Here is a 17,440-nt window from a genome sequence, read left to right on the forward strand (position 1 = left end):
CTGACTGGAAAATCCTTTCTCTACTGAGGAAGAAAAAATATGCCCCAAATTTTCTTTGCATTTGCCCATGAAGTGAAGAAATCAATTCCCTCTCTAAAATTACTCTTTCAAAATGTCCTCACAGAGTTGAGTGGGCACAACCAGTTTAACAATAACTTCCCACAGTATTAAGATGCAGGTGCAGGCATTTATCAGGGTCCTAAGCTCTCAGCAGTGGTGACTATTAAATGCAAGCCCAAACATGTGCCTTCCAACCAGCCTTGGTTTCTGAAGTAATATAAAACCTTGCATATACATTCATTGCCTTTTCCCTGAGAAGTTTCTATAAAAAAAAAAGAAGAAAGAAAGAAAGGAAGGAAGAAAGAAAGAAAGAAAGAAAGAAAGAAAGAAAGAAAGAAAGAAAGAAAGAAAAGGAAAGAAAATGGCTTTTTGTTTGAATTTCCTTAGAGTCATTTGCTGAAGCAAGTATTATTGGCTCTTGTAAACACACACAATTCATTTAACTGATCTCTGACTGTTCTGAGAAATTGGAACCTGAAGCTTTGTAGCAAATTGTCTGAGACAGATCATGGAATGTGAAATGCATATGATATAGGCAAGATTGCCTTTATGACAACTCAGTGAAGGAACAATTGCTGGCGCTTTTAGCACTCTGGGATAGGGCTCCACTCTCTGCAATTTTGATAGGGAAGTCGCCCCAAAACTTGGGGCACACATTCTGCAAATATGACTCAGAAAGCTGTGAACAAGGATGGCTGGAGGAGACAGAGGCCTAGGAGACAACTTAAGTATTACCCAGACTCAACCAATCTGTATGCCAAAAGTTGCTCAGATTATTTCACTCTCCCTCCTCACACATCTGCCTCTTTCTCCATCTTCCAAAGAAATATCTAAATAAGCCAAGGGAACCAAACTGTGCACTCAAGAATACTGACTACTGCATGCTGGCTTTCCCTGGGTGTGCCCCATAAATAAAGGTGGGTGCTTTGAGGCATCTTTTCACCTCCTTCTCTCCTTTCCTTTGGTTCCCTTTCCCTGGGAGATCTCATCTACTCCATAGTTGGTGACTATCAAAACTTTAATTCTAGACTGATTTCTCTGTTAAGAAAAATCCGTAAGTCAGGAAACTGAACTTGCATATTGCACAAGCATTCAGACTCAACATGACCCAAACAGAACTCATTAATTTTCCACAGATATATTTCTTCTCCTGCCTCTCTCATATCAGATAAAGGCATCATCCCAAGCTGAAGATCCAAGAATCCTTCTTATACTTTTTTTTTTCGCCACCCTCAAAGCCAATGGGATGCCAAGAGGTGCAATTTCTATACTGCTAATCTACATCTTTCTTTTTTTTTCCAGTAAACTGCCCATTCATTTACTCATCTAGTATTTATTGAGTCCTTATGCTATGTCGGGCATTCTGGGTGATCTGAGATATAGTAGTGAGCAAACAGACAAAGAACCCTACATTGGAGCTACATTTGAGTGTGGACAGACAATAAACAATAAATAAAATGAATATGAAAATTACATAGCATGCTAGGGGGTGATGCATGCTGTGGAAAATAATAATTAAAAAAGAGAGGCAGTTAAGTGGATGAGCTGTACTGGGGAAGAGGAGGAGATTTGTTAGATACGGTGAACAGGGAAAGCTTTCCTGAGAAGATGAGCAGGAAGTAAAGGGATTGAGGGAGTGATCCAGGTGGATATTTGGGGGAAGCAGGATTAGATCAGCTGGAGCAAAGGCCCAAAGGAAGGCTGGAGTTTGCGAAGGAGTTTGTGAAAGAGTCAGCCTAGCAGGCAAAGAGGGGAGTGAGGGAGGGAGATGGTGAGAAGGGTAGAGTCAGTGATTGGCTAAATGGGTGTACAAAAGAGAAAAATCAAGGGAAACTCCAAGATGGCATCCCAAACAACTGAAAGGGTGGAGGTGCCATCAACTGAGATGAGGAAGGAAGTGGGGAGCAGGTTTGGGGTAGGCAAGATCAGAAGATATGCTTTGATCATGCTGAATTTGAGATGTCTATTAGATATGTGAGTGGAGACATCAAGTAGACAGTTAGATACAAGGGGCTGGAATTCGGGAGAGAGCTTCAGACTGGCGATATGACCCTAGGCTAGGTCCACATCATCACTCACCTGCATTATTGCAATCATCCCATAACTAGGTTCCCTGCTTTCATCTCTGTATTTTCTACAATTGCCCTCTACACTTCCACTAGAGAGGTATTTCCAAAACCAGAATCAATTCCATTTTTCATCTGCTTACAGACCTCCGATTTTCCTCTAAATATCAAATCCATACTATTCCATAGCATGGCATTCAAGCCTATAGTTAGAGCTCTCTTTCATTAGGGTCAAGTATATAGAGATAATACTCGAGCTCCTGGACTTATGGATAGTCTGGAATGTTTCCAGTGAGAGTTACTTCATGTTCTTTTACTCTTAAATACCACCCTCCCTGTATTGTTGGCAAACCTACTCATCCTTAAAGTCCCAATAGAAATGTTACCTCCTTGCTAAACCTTGGTGTACAACTCCCAGTAGAATTAATTGCTCTTCCATCCATCTTGCAATTGCACTTTATACATTCCTCTGTTGGTAAAACAGCTTTCTACCCATAACTAACCCAATGACTAAATGCCACTTTGTACACTTCTTTTGAGAAGGTGGCTAGCACAGTGCATAACAAAAGTGCAATCAAATTGCAATGAACTAAAATAAACCCAGCTACCTTCTTAGTGCACACATCCTGTGGCACTATCTAGGATCCTGGAGTAATAGAAGAGGGAGTGGAGAGTTTTGGTGTCCATCAGGTGGGCCAGCCAGAGGCTGGTAGTCAGGGTGGCGACCTCTGCAGGTGGTTGACAGTCTTCGAGCCTGCGGCAGGGAGCTCCTTCTTCACTCCCTTCTCCTGGAATCCTGGCAGAGAAAAGCAGTGGAGTTTAACAGGCTTGAGTTCTAACAGTAGGGGTTTTGTTTAGGCATAAAGAATGTCCAATTAAAGCAAGAAATGAGATGGAACTTGCAGAGAAACATTAAGGGAAATAGAAAAAATTGTCTCTAAATTCACCAGGCACCAGGATGCCAGCTAGCAATCCAGTTCATCACATTTTGTTTCCCTCATATATTTGCAAAGGATCCCCGGCCCTAGTTCTGCAGGTGATTAAGAAACATGCCTCCCACTCCCATATTCCCACACACATGCCTTCTCCCACCCTCTGTCTGCCAACTTCTGCAATCCTCTAACATTTAGAATGTCCGGCCTCCTAGTTCCAGGCCAGTCCCTCCTTCAAAGGTTGTTTGAAAACTTAGCACTTTCAAAATTAAAACAAAGCAAAACAAAACTATCCCTAGTGGAGTGGAAGAAGAAGTTCGTTGGTTCATTGCAATTGGATGCACTTTTTCTGCACACTGCTACCACATCCCAATTGTAGGGGAACTTCTACCTCCTGCTAAATAAATAATCAACCACAAAGTTAAGTCTGTGCTTTTCTCTGGGATTTGGTACCAATTCCTGATTATGAACATCAACTCAGCTCCAGAAAGGCTCTGAGTCCTGAACATCATAAATGAGGCTCTTTGAGAGAAAAGCAAAACAAGAGTGTCTTAGGGAGGAGATTTGTTCTTCAGCAGGTTTTAGGTCTTAATTGCTTCTAAGGAAAATAGAGTGGTGGATAGAAATGCTCCAGCCTTGCTTTCCTGCAAAACTTAATCAAAACCCTGAGATTCCCAGGGTGCAAAAGAGGCTGCTCTCTGAGGACAGGGAATTCTGTTTGCTTTATTTATCATCATATCCTGAGGCCTCCAGAACAATGCCTGGCACAGAATCACTACTCCATAAACCTTTGTTTAATAATACATCATGGCACTTAAAAATTAGAGACAAAAAGAAGGACAAGAAACCAAACTTTAGATGTTGTGATAAGGAGCCAAGGAGTCATTGCACATTTTAATCTGGTTAAACAAACTGTCTTCAAAACATAAATGAGCAAAACAATAAGATGTTCTTTTTGCATCTAATAGTTTTATGTCTAGTGTTTATGCAGATAGAAGAGCAAGGTTAATGGAAAAATTCAGTCAAATATTTACCAAAGATAGGAATCTCAGAAATATCCCAATCCTTCTTCTCCCCCTCTTTCTTTCTTCCTCCTCTTCTTTTCTCCCTTCCTCACTTTCTTTTTGCCTCTTCCTTCTCCCCCTACTTCTCTTTCCCCTCATTTTCTGCCTCCTCTACCACCTCCTCCTCCTCCTCCTTCTTCTTCCTGTCTCCTCCTTCTCTTCTCTCTCTCTCACACACACATACACACACACTGTCCACAGGCAACCTGCCACCACATGTTGTAGTTCCAGTTTCTCCACTGAGTCTTTTTTGTTAGCATCTTCTCATCTGTCTCCTGCAATAGTCTTCCAACAGTCTCTTTAGTGCCCCAAGTCTCTCATAGGTGCATTCTTTCTCCACTCTACTACCCAGTTGGCCCTTCTAAGCTGCCTATCTGACCAAAAACCACACGGCTCCTCACCACATAAAGCACAATGTTGAGGCATGTCTCAGAAGCATTCAATCTCTCTTCATCTTCATTACCAGCTAACGCTGAGCATGCCATGTGTAAGGCCAGTTGCCTTGCCAGGAGGCTAGACACACCCACCCATTCTGCTCTCGGCACCCGACTCTGCACCCAGCACCCACCTCTGCACTTGGCACTGGTCTCTGCTCCCAGCACCTGGCTCTGCACCCAGCACCTAGCTCTGCACATGGTTCCCCTGGCAGGCCCTGGCTGATGCAAACCTGGCCGGCTCTTGCATCAGAAAAACCCGCCCGACAACCCAACAACCAATAACGGCCCACCCCGTCCCAATCCCGCTCCTCTGGAGCCAATCAGAGCACCCAGCTGTTGCTCGGTACTCATAGCCCTAAAACCCCCATGCCCCAGGAAGTCAGCGTGACTTCTCTGGCCCCCTTTCCCCAGACCAAGGAACCTCGTCGGGGAGCTGAATAAACTAGCACTTAATTTTCTTATACTGGCCTCAGTTTCTTCATTTTAAACTCGGCAATAACTCTTACACCATGGTGTGTGAACTTTCACTGCCCTCTCCCCATACTCTGCTTAGCAAAATCCTCCCAATTCTCCCCAGCCCCTATATCTTAAAAACAACGATAAGTAAAAAGATGAAAAAAAAAATAAAAATAAAAACTGAATCTCTGAATCCTTATACTATCTATACAGTATGCCTAGGAGCAGAAAGTCATGGTCAGTATTTCTCCAAAAGCCTGAAAGAATTCCTGGTTTAAAAGATATAAGAACAAAAAAAATACATGGTTCTGGTCCCTGACAGGGGTGAATCCTACATTTCTGTAGCTACCTGTTGCATATATGGCCACAATATCTTAGTAACAAGTATCTAAGCTGTGGCATTCTGGATGTTATTGCTGTTTATTCTATTTAGGCATCTTATCTCCCTTTGATTTTTGTGATTTCTTAATTGTTTCATTTCCTGCAAGGATTGAGACTCCCAATTATTGCCTTCTGAATGAATTAAAATAATGTACTCTCTTTTTTCAGCAGTGAGGGATAGAATAATTTAGAATCATATACTATTATGAGCAGTTTGGAAATCATTTCACTGGATTTGTTTACTCCTGCAGAATTAAAGACAAGAAGTTCCAGGAAGATAATAAACTAAATATTTAGCAATACATCTCTTTCTGTCTTAGCGGTCACACATCAAAGATGGCAGCCTGGTTTGGAGATAGTCTAGTTAATAATTCTTTTCTTGGTGGTGGGAGAAGTGGTTTGCAGTCATCTCAATCACGGACAATATAAAAAGGCAATAACTGCAAAAGGATATGAGAAAGACACGAAAAGACTCAGTAAAAATAAGTTTAAAATTTTAACCTTCTGAAAAAGGCTTCTGTGTAAATATTGTCAATAAAATATAATGTCAGCAGGGTAAAAATTCTACCCTTGAATTTTTAATCTGTATTTCAAGTTCTCTAAGATAGTTAATTGGTAATATTTAATATATGTCATAAAATCACTTTTAAATTGCTTCTAGGCTTCAAATAATTTGCAATCTGTTAGGAGAGACATTAAATGGAAAGACTATTGAAAAACATTTTTCCAGTGGACAATATTGGGAAAATATTGTCATAGGGAAAGATAAGATAAGTAGTAACTTTTCTTTGCTATATTCTGCTTATGGAAGAGGACTGGTGCAGAGAGTAGCTCTGTCTTGCGAATAAAATGCAAGTGTGATTGGGACCCTTTTCAGAGATGAGCAGGTGGAAGCCCCAGATAAGGTCCTTACCCCAGAACAATTCATTAGAGGATCCTCTTGACCCTGTTGAAAGCCCAAGAGAAACCCGAAGGCCTTCTCTTTTTAGGCACAGAACAAACACAGTGGTAAATCCACTCTTGCTTGATGCAAAGCTTCCTAGATTAAGCAGTGACTGAGACTAGTTGAACTATAGTCAGAGCAGCTGGTGTTTATACCTAACATTTTCATCTCTTGATCATGATCAAAATGCTGAGTCAAAATATCCTGCGTCTGGCATTTTAAGCCAGATAAAGTCAGGGAGAGGAACAGGGTCACAGTTTGTACTGACAGTGGCTTCCTGAAAAATTGCATATGCGAGATTTTATGACTACGCTCACGGAGGACAGCACAGAACCTTGCAAGGATTGGATCCCTTCAATGTGGGTTGACTATGTTCAACTAACCAACACAGGGTTTCCTGTAGCTTGTTCACTGTCACAGGCTGCATTCTCTTGTACTCATGACTATATTTGATAGATGTTTACTGTCAGCCTGGGTGAGGCACTAGAGATATAAAAAAATGGAAGACCCAGTCATCATCTTCACTGATTCAGGGTCTAGCTGGCATGATTTTGAACACAGAAGGCAGTAAATGCCAAAATCTCTAATATCTCTAATGATGAGGAAGGGTGATGCTTTGAAAGAGCATATTCTAATGTGATCAAATATTTCACATTTGTAAGATACAAAAATCATTCTTGTTTCTGTCATACAAACTGAAGGAAATTGTGCTTGAGGCTACACAGAAAGCTGTGCTGATCCTCTGGCTAGAGCTGTAGGGAAGCTATTTTATAATTTATAAAGGGGAGGTTTCTCTGAGGAGGTGGCATTTAAGATAAGACAGAAAAGATAAGAAAGAAACGGGGAAGTGATTGCTATATTACTGTACCATTACCATAGAATTCCCACAGTACCTAAGGGTTTGTATTGGCCAACTCTAATAGAGATTTTGAATTCTGTATTTGACATCCCTCACCTTCACTTTCAGCCTCCTTTGTCCCTTTGTACCTCCTTAGGTTGAAGTGTTCCTGTAGTCAGTGGGGCAACTGTCCTAAATAAATGTTGCACTCTTGATATATTAATTTATCAGTAGTTTTTGCATTACTTAACACTTCCAGCAAGATACAGAAAACTGAAGATAGTATGCATACATGTGTATTTAAAAAGGGAAGGTTGGTATACACACGTGTGCTTTTATATGCATATAGTAGCTAAAAAATACACAAAGACATTGACAACCATAGTTGATTCTGGGGAAGAAAACTGGAGATCTTGGGATACGGAATAAGATGGAGACATCCTTTCACTGTCTGCCCACTTGTAATGTGTTATTGTTGTTGTTTGTTTGCTAACCGTGTACATGTATTACTTTTTCAATTTAAATTTAAAAATAAAAGAAATGGCTACCAAAAAGGAGACAATCACCATAAATCCCAAAGAAATAAATTACAAAGGTTGAATTCAAGACGCTGTGGCATAGCAGGAAAAAAATTTGAGGGCTCAGAGGACTACCAGTGATGGGTGCTTTCTACCTCTGTTAGTAAGAGCTCAGCCTAGCCCAGTGCTCCCACAGTGCATTAGTTGTGCTATTTTTAAGTCCAAATATACCTAAGATGCTATCTTAGTCAGCTTGGGCTACCATAACAAAATACTATAGGTGGAGTAGCTTAAACAACAGAAATGTATTTTTTTCACAGTTCTGGGGGCTAGAAATCCAAGGTCAAGGTGCCTATATGGTTGGTTTCTGATGAGGGCCCTCTTCCTGACTTGCAGATGGCTGTCTTCTCTCTCACTGTATCCTCACATGGCAAAGAGAGGTAGAGGGAAGGGAGACAGCAAGCTTTCTGGTGTCCTTTATTAATAGAACATTAATCCCACCATGAGGGCCCCACCTAATTCTTTCCTGAAGACCCCATCTCTAAATACCATTGTATGGAGGATTAGGGCTTCCATATAGAAATTTGGGATGCACAAAATTCAGTCCATAGCTGATAAATATATGTTAAAAATGCATCTTAAGAAGTTCAGATGCATATTTAATACCATCAGAGAAACTTACATGGTAGATGTAGGTCTAGTTTAGAGGGCTGGCTCTTAAAGAATGCTTCCTATTGTTTTAGGCCAAACCCTTTAAGATTGAGGGTTGAGCATGGGACCTGGCTGGAGAAAATGTTTTTGTCCTCTGTATCCAGGAAGACACAGAGTAGAAGCAAAGCAGTCTCATTCAGAAAGAAAGTACAAAAAGGGTAATAAGGAAAGTCTTATTGCCTCTTGCTCTTATAACAGAGGGTAGAAAACTACTCTATAAAACTAAGTAAAATGCCATCTGTGCTCTTGCTTCTGGAAATTGCTTAACTGATAGTACACCAGGAAACAAAGTAACCTGCTTCTAATTCACTCAGTTCAGTCCCACCTCAGGAGTCTCAAAGACACAGAGAGCTTGTATTACGCCTAATTTGGAAGTTTAAGCTCTTCTTCCTGCATCAGATTTGATTCCCCAACAGTTAAAATATCTCACTGCAGTTATGAGGCAATCTAGTGAACACGTGGCCTTGGTTACAACCTGGCTTGAAAATCATCACTGCCTTGGAGTCGTTCTATTCCTAGCAGAGTTACAAAAAGAACACTGGAGGTCGCAAATGGATTTCCTCTACTATTTTCTCTTAACATATTTTTCTGTAGTTCCATAAAGGTCCATTTTGTAAGAAAGGCAACTTGTGTTTTCTCAGAATGGAAGGCAAAGTTACATGCAAAGAGAAATTAACAGGATGGCGACTCTCTAGAAAACTGAATACAAGCTTGTTTTATTGCAACTCACTCTTGAATTCCATTGAAACCGACAGGTCTGAGATCAATATTTCATCAACCGAGGCCATCTCAACACCTTGAGAATCAACTGGCAACATGCCAATCTCCTATACAATACAAAGCTATTGACCCAGGAGCAGTGCCTTCTGCAGATATGACTGTGTTCCTTGCTGGTACCCTGGGCTTTCCTGATAACCCATTAGTGTGGTGGCCAGAAAAAAAAAAATACCTTATCAATTCATTATCTTCTGGGGAGAGAATTCTGTAACACCACAATAGATGCTTCAAAATATGCACTAGGTCATTCCAACCAAGTTTTGAGACCCTTAGAATTCCAAGGTTCTTCCATTGATTCTATTCTGCAGAGTACTTAACTTCAATCTGTGGCTGCACTACCAAGTAACTGAAGATTATGATTCATGATTTAGAAGGTTCATCTCAAATGTTTTAAATCTTTAACTTCAGAAAGAGGGGATGTCTTTTTCTTTCCTATATGCCATTTCTCCTTCTCTCCATGGGGAAAGCCATGGTTTAAGTTATTTTAAAAAGTGTAAAACAAGGAGGCAAAAAAAAATCAGTGTTAACCCAAGTTTGCAGGCCAAAATAGCTAATAAATGCTAAGAAAATAGATTTTAAGTGTTCACACACACACATACACACACACACAAATGGTAAGTATATGAGGTAATACATGTGAATATCAATGGCTTGAGTTATTCATTCCACAATGTACACATATATCAAAACTTCATGTTGTATACTATAAATATATGTAATTTTTACATAATTAAAAAATACCCAATATATATGTAGCATTTATATGTACCAAACATCCATCTAAATGCTTTACATAAATTCACTTATCCTCACAGCAACCTAGGAGGTGGGTGCATTTTTACAGATGAGGAAACTGAGGCAACAGAGAGATTAAGTATCTTATCCAAAGTAAACAGGCAGGGGCCATATATGTTAAGGAGTCCTCTGGTCAGTTTTTTTTTTAAATTTTTTATTGCATTTTAGGTTTTGGGGTACATGAGCAGAGCATGCAAGACAGTTGTGTAGGTACACACATGGCAGTGTGTTTTGCTTCCTTTCTCCCCTTCACCCACATTTGGCATTTCTCCCCAGGCTATCCCTCCCCACCTCCCCCTCCCACTGGCCCTCCCCTTTTCCCCCCAATAGACCCCAGTGTTTAGTACTCCCCTCCCTGTGTCCATGTGTTCTCATTTTTCATCACCCGCCTATGAGTGAGAATATGCGGTATTTCATTTTCTGTTCTTGTGTCAGTTTGCTGAGGATGATGTTCTCCAGATTCATCCATGTCCCTACAAACGACACAAACTCATCATTTCTGATTGCTGCATAATATTCCACGGTGTATATGTGCCACATTTTTCCAATCCAGTCTATTATCAATGGGCATTTGGGTTGATTCCAGGTCTTTGCTATTGTAAACAGTGCTGCCATGAACATTCGTGTACATGTGTCCTTATAGTAGAACGATTTATAGTCCTTTGGATATATACCCAGTAATGGGATTGCTGGGTCAAATGAAATTTCTATTTCTAAGGCCTTGAGGAATCGCCACACTGTCTTCCACAATGGTTGGACTAATTTACACTCCCACCAACAGTGTAGAAGTGTTCCTTTTTCTCCACATCCTCTCCAGCATCTGTTGTCTCCAGATTTTTTAATGATCGCCATTCTAACTGGCGTGAGATGGTATCTCAATGTGGTTTTGATTTGTATCTCTCTGATGACCAGTGACGATGAGCATTTTTTCATATGATTGTTGGCCTCATATATGTCTTCTTTGGTAAAGTGTCTGTTCATATCCTTTGCCCACTTTTGAATGGGCTTGTTTGTTTTTTTCCTGTAAATCTGTTTGAGTTCTTTGTAGATTCTGGATATCAGCCCTTTGTCAGATGGGTAAACTGCAAAAATTTTTTCCCATTCTGTCTGGTCAGTTTTAACCCAAATGCCAGCCCCCATTTAGTTTCTTTAATCTGTGGGAAAAGAAATTTCCCCTCAACAAATAAACAATATTTGAAAAAATCAAATGAGCATGATATCCCTGAAATTCTCAGTGCTCTTATGAAGGTAGAATGAAGGCACCATCCCAACTTGCACATGACCTCATCTCCCTACACCAAGCAGATACTCAATGAATCCTGGCAAAAGGAAAAAAGGTTGGGAAGATTCCCAGTGCTGTATCTGTTACTTGATAGTGCAGCCACCAATTGAAGTAAGTACTTTGCAGAATAGAATCAACTGAAGAACCTTTGGAATTCTAAGGGTTTCAAAACTTGGTTGGAATGATGTAGTGCATATTTTGAAGCACCAACTGTGCTGTTACAGAATTCTCTCCCCAGCAGTTCCTCTGAAAAGCTCCTCCCAGGGCTATGGCTTCTTGTGAGAAAAAAGGAGCCTTCCTTCTAGTTTCAAGATTGCCCATGACTTCCTCCTCCCAGCCCTGACAAATTAGTACCTGGCTGACTCAGTCACTTCTGGTCTGTGAGTTAAACTCATCCAATGTCCATTGACCCACCTTCTGCTTGCCTCTGCAGGGTTTGCACCACCATTCTATCCTATCTGGCACTCCTGCCTTTCCCAGGGCCCAGGCAGTAAGCGTGGTATATGAGGGGTAGACCCCCAGGCCTTCAAGTGGGTCAGGCTGACTGCACATGATCACCACATCAATGAGCATGTCATTGACACTTTCTCTCAGAGGAAATTCTCTCACTCCTTCTGTCTCCCCCAATTAGAGGAATAATAAGCTAGGACACACTTGAACAATCAGAGTGAGCAATGTGGTAGAAGTAAGCACTGGAATTGAGTCAAGACACTCAGACACCTTGTTACAGCATGCTGTGTGACTTTGAGTAAGACAGCCCTATGAAAAGAGAAACCACTGAACTATAGAGGGATAAGAGATCCCTGACATGTCCATCACCATGACCCATTTCCAGACCCGCAGCAGGTATCACTAATCAGTCATTTTCAACCGAGCCAAAATTAAGTGTCACAATTCTTCTCCATAGACAAGCCCTATCAATAATGCAGGACTGGTACACTGGCTTAAAACTCTTTACCACCCTAAACTTGATCATCCCTAAGATACTTTCCATTAGTCAATTTGGTTCATACTGCATTGAAGTCTAGTACAATTGGTCTATACAGATATATAATAATCTATATATATACATATATATTTTTATCACCACATACTTCTCATCTCATCATGCAGTACTCCTCTCATTTTCCATACCTCCTCAGAGGCTATGAAACAAGTTTGCCTACCGTATTCTCAGAACCTAGGAATGATTCATCAGGATCAGGAAATTTGGAATACTTTCATCCACCCATCCATCCATCCATCCATCCATCCATCCATCCATTCATTCATACAAACTCACTTTTTAAATGTTCTGAGCAGCAGCCACATGCCAGGCCTAGCCAGATGCCCTCTTGTTGATTTCTCTCCTGTTTGGGTGGTGATTCTAGTTTGGTTTTGTTCTTTCCATTCAAGACCATTTTTCCTGATGGACACCACTTCACTGCTTAGGTTCAGATGACTTTCCTTTTAAACTGCTACTTTCCCAGGGAAGTGTTCGTCATTGAATTCCCAAATACCTGTGGTAAACAGACACCTCAGATGAGGTTTGGGTGTGGTCAACCCCAAGATGTTAACAAAATGACTCTGAGCTCCTAAATATAGAAATTTTGGAAGAGGGAAGAGGACTCAGAAGTGTTACAAAGGAAGCTAAAGTCCAGTTTTGCTGACTTGTAAAATTCTGTCTGTAGTAAGGCATATTAGCTGCTGGGACTTCAAGCAACCCACCTTAGGCCTCGGAAGGAAGGTTCATAATCCAAGGTCAGGATCAAATAGTGACGGCAATGAAAGAAGCTACTCAAGGGATTCCAAGTATGTTTTTCAAATATCTGAAGGAAACTCAGGGGCAGAATGCTCAGATGGCTCCAAGCCCATTGGGTGCCAGTTACAATGCTGAAGCAGAAACTGGAATCAAAGGATGAACAGTATTAGGGAATAGATTCTGGCTTCATGGAGGGTACGTTTGAACAATGAGAAGCCCAAACACAGTGGCTCAGAACTGTAATCCCAGCACTTTGGGTGGCCAAGGTGGGAGGATCACTTGAGGCCAGGAGTTTAAGACAAGCCTGAACAACATAGAGAGACCCCATCTCTCAAAAAAAAAAATTTCTTTTAAGTAACAGAGCATCCCAGAGAGAGAGAGTGAGCAGGCCAGCCTACCTCAAGGAGTAAGGAGCTTCCCGGATCGGGGAGGGAATCAAGCAAGGCTGCATGTAGAAAAAGAGGTGGGTCCGTGCTTGTCACGTTTGCCTCTATAACCTCAGTGCCAGGCGCACAGTAGGTGTTTAACAGATACTTTTAAAAGAGAGAAGGGGTATCTTGGTGAGGAAAGGGAAGGGGTTAAAAGAGGAGAAGCAGGCTAACAGTCTTGGTTCTGGAGGGAATTTTCGTTCTGAGAGAGTGGTTAGACTAGACGATTTCTGGTCCCTCCTATTTCTGAGATTTTATGATTCTAAGAAAGAGAAGTTTATGAAAAGCTAACCCGGGTTTTTCAGCAAGTATGTGTGACTTTTTAATGAGGGAGCTCCCTCTACTGGACAGAAGTCTTTTCTTCAACAGAATTTTGTCATTGCATCAGCTTTTGGAACTCAGAGGTAGAAGAGTGTTCCTGTGCCAGTGCTTTTTAAATACTAAAGAAGCCACTATCCCATATGTCACACCCTGGTCTGGAAACTCAACTGTGGGAATGTGACTTTGTCATCAGTAGCGAAAACACTATTGGTTAGAATCCTCAGATCTAGGTTTTATTGTTAGCAAATAGCACAGGGAATCTGTGCCGTTACCTAAAGGAAAGCTACACCCCATTACGCAGCCAGCTGATTAATCAGCCTATATTGAACACCTACTGTGTGCCAAGCTGCCTGGCACTGAGGATACAATGGTAAGCAAGTAAACAGAGATAAGCTTTAAGAAGGAAAATTACAGAATCCTAGGAGAGCAGATGGCAGGAACTTACACCATGTGGACGGGGGGATATAAGAAGGGTGGTCCACAAAAGCTCCCAAGAACTGATTTCTGAGCTGACCTCTGGGTCTGGCTGAAGGATGAATAGGAGCTCATCAGGCATAGAGTAGGTGCTTGCTATTTATAAACACTGAATGGCTGAGACACACAGCTTATTATTCTCTAAAGTTTATTTCATGGTTTTTTACATACCTGCTCTTGAATAGGCTGCAGATGCTTTAAAGTCAAATACTACAGCTTGTACACCAGGTAGCCCTTGAACAGAATTATTTAAATAGAGCACATTGGGTTATTTCAGGTCCCCATATTGAATTAAGGAATTATACTAGAAATCTATGTTGGGTGTATTTTCAGCAATTTCACCTTTGACCTGGAAGTAATTGCAATGTTAATAACATTTTATTTAATCGCCAAATATGGCTCACAGGTGTATTCAAGGGAGCTTTGATAATATAGACTCATCTTAACCTGTTTGCAAGGTTAGCATGAAGAGTCAGAGTGGGAAGGAGCCCAGGCTAATGACTGTTAATACAGATAGAGACAATATCTGCTCTTGATGAGAAGGAATGAAAAACTGACATTTATTGAAGACCTTCCACAATCCAGACACAGGTCTGTGCTATTGCATTTGGTCCTTATAGAAGCCATATGAAATAATTCTGATTGTGGAATTGACATTGTTTCAGCCCTACCTTGCAACGGTTGCATAAGACTAACAAGTAGATTTCTGCCAGGTTTCTTCAAATGTTAAGACTATAAAACAAGATTTTGAGCTGCTACCATGTGTCAGACTCCATGCAGAGCATTTTAATATAAGTACACTGTTTCACTTAATTCAAAGATCATAATTATCTTTTCTAGCTGGGTCACTGAGACACCAAGAGATTTTATACTTTGCTCAGAGCCATACCAGCTGCTGGATGCAGGACGCTTCATCCAGACACGTAACTCCAGAGCCCCGGCTCCTGGCCAAGTGTTACACAGCATTCCTGTCTACCCAGACAGGCAGGTCTGGAGGATTCAAGAGATTTGAATCACACTGGAAATCACTTATAAGCTATCACAACTCCAGCCAATGGCCCATGCTATACACTCATTAGAAAACAAAATAGTCACCCTTTTACTCAGATGAGAAGGAAAACAGCGAGTTTCATTTTCCTAGCAGCATACTTCAGGCTATAAAAATTTTAATGAGAGAATTTAAACCTTTAGCTAATGCCTATGTGAAAAAAAAATGCTCCAGATTGCTGTAGTTTAATATGTAGATGCATGCCATCATTTACACTCTGCAATGCGTTATACAATAAAGCAGGGCTTCACTAGGAAGAACCCAGTCAGGAAGTTTGTTGAACACAAGATCAAACAGACAAGACCAAGAGTGGGATTTAAACTGTGGGAAGCCCTTGGCCTCCTTCCCCTTCAGCCCAACACAGACTGGAGGTCACATCACCCATGGTAATTATACCCAAGTCTTCTCTCTCCACTTAGCACCATTTGTCTGCACTCTGGGGCTTGAATACGTGTGCTCACCTGCTTGGGTACCTGGTGTACCCACCAGGGCAGGGTGCTTATACATTTTTGTCATCTGCAGTCTCCAGCACAAAGGCTTTTCACGTAGATGAGGGTATTTGCAAAATAATCAGGACAATAGGCATTAATTGTAATTATTGATTGTGCTGCCAATATTATGTACATACCTTATAAATATCATTTTTCACACACAACTTCTAATTCATCCAGTTACTGTACACAAAAAAGATAAATTTTTGCTCCTGAAATTAACTGGAGCCATTGACTCTTCTCCTTTATTAGTTCAAAAAGTTAATATCTTGTGAGAGAAAACTGTGTAGTCTGGCAAATGGCCACTCAAGGCAGGTTCTCTGGGATCAGATTACATGAATTCAAATTTCTGCAGTGCCATTCATGACCTGGCTATCCTTAGGTAAGACATTTGTCTTTGTGCCTCAGCTTCTCTTCTGAAAAATAGAGGGAGAGTAATGCCAATGAGTAGATGTAATAACATATGTGAAATAATGGTTTTTCTTGCATTTGAGAGCTGCAATATCCTATATCATCTATGAAACTTTTATCTTTTCTTACCAAAGACTTACCACACATGACCAAGGGATCTCATGTTTACTATGGTCTTAATAGAAAATAAAAATCATCAGAAGTTCTTTGCACGGAAACATTAGCAGGTTGTATTTAAAATAAAGTTTTGGGGCCAGGTGCTGTGGCTCAAGCCTGTAATCCCAGCACTTTGGGAGGCCGAGGCAGGTGGATCACGAGGTCAAGAGATCGAGACCATCCTGGTCAACATGGTGAAACCCTGTCTCTACTAAAAATACAAAAAATTAGCTGGGCATGGTGGCATGTGCCTGTAATCCCAGCTACTCAGGAGGCTGAGGGAGGAGAATTGTCTGAACCCAGGAGGCAGAGGTTGTGGTGAGCCGAGATTGCACCATTGCACTCCAGCCTGGGTAACAAGAGCGAAACTCCGTCTCAAAATAAATAAATAAATAAATAAATAAATAAATAAATAAATAAATAAAAATAAAGTTTTTAATGTGAGTTTATATTGTTAGTCAAAACATGTACCAGTGACATGGAATAATGGCTTAAACCATCAGTTGACCTGCAGGGACTAGTACTTTAGTTTTACCTAGAACAGGGCACATGATATTAACACCACATGTACTTGACTCTAGCTTCACCTATGACAGGGCACATGGTATTAAGGCCACTGACGGCTAGAAAAGGAAGTCCCACTGGTGGAGCTATGAGAAAACTGGGACTCAGAGAGGTTAGGCAAGTGACTCAAGGTCACATAGGTATTAAGTCATAGAGTCAGGGTTTGAACTCAGGTCTACAGGACTCCAAAACCTCAGGAATTCGCTATTATGCTGCAGTATCTGCCCACCAGATAAACATCACCCTGCCCTCGGGGCCTTTGCTTTTTCCAAGATAAACCTTAAAGATGATCTGAGCAAACGAGGGCAGAATGAAACAGGCTACCACATCACTAGGTACACTTGGGGTGCATGTGACAAGTAACTGAAACCCAAGCAATTAATCCAATGGGATGCTGGTTCCTATGACGTCAAACAGCCTACTGGGGCTGAAATTTTTGTGCAGTCTCTCAGTTTTAAATCACATCAACCCAACTCTGGGTGCACTTGCTCTGTCGCCATAATGGCCAATACCTGGAGCCAGGGGAAATAAACCCTCATTTAGATG

The 17,440-nt window shown here is 41.1% G+C and overlaps 1 long non-coding RNA gene across 9 annotated transcripts in view; it reads right to left on the reverse strand.

Moving 5' to 3' along the window:
- LOC118148048 (uncharacterized) overlaps positions 1 to 17,440 on the reverse strand; it is a 155,776-nt gene that overhangs the window by 122,476 nt on the left and 15,860 nt on the right. For 6 of the 9 annotated variants that reach the window (XR_013527461.1, XR_013527463.1, XR_013527462.1 and 3 more), the window contains 3 exons: positions 12,968 to 16,179; positions 12,543 to 12,759; positions 2,735 to 2,922 (listed from right to left, as the gene is read on the reverse strand). This is a non-coding gene — a long non-coding RNA (uncharacterized LOC118148048). The remainder of the gene's footprint in view (positions 1 to 2,734; positions 2,923 to 12,542; positions 12,760 to 12,967; positions 16,180 to 17,440) is intronic. The other 3 variants (XR_013527466.1, XR_013527464.1, XR_013527465.1) reach the window with 3 other exon arrangements.

Source organism: Callithrix jacchus, chromosome 15, assembly GCF_049354715.1.
Source record: "Callithrix jacchus isolate 240 chromosome 15, calJac240_pri, whole genome shotgun sequence".
In the NCBI taxonomy this organism is placed as follows: domain Eukaryota; kingdom Metazoa; phylum Chordata; class Mammalia; order Primates; family Cebidae; genus Callithrix; species Callithrix jacchus.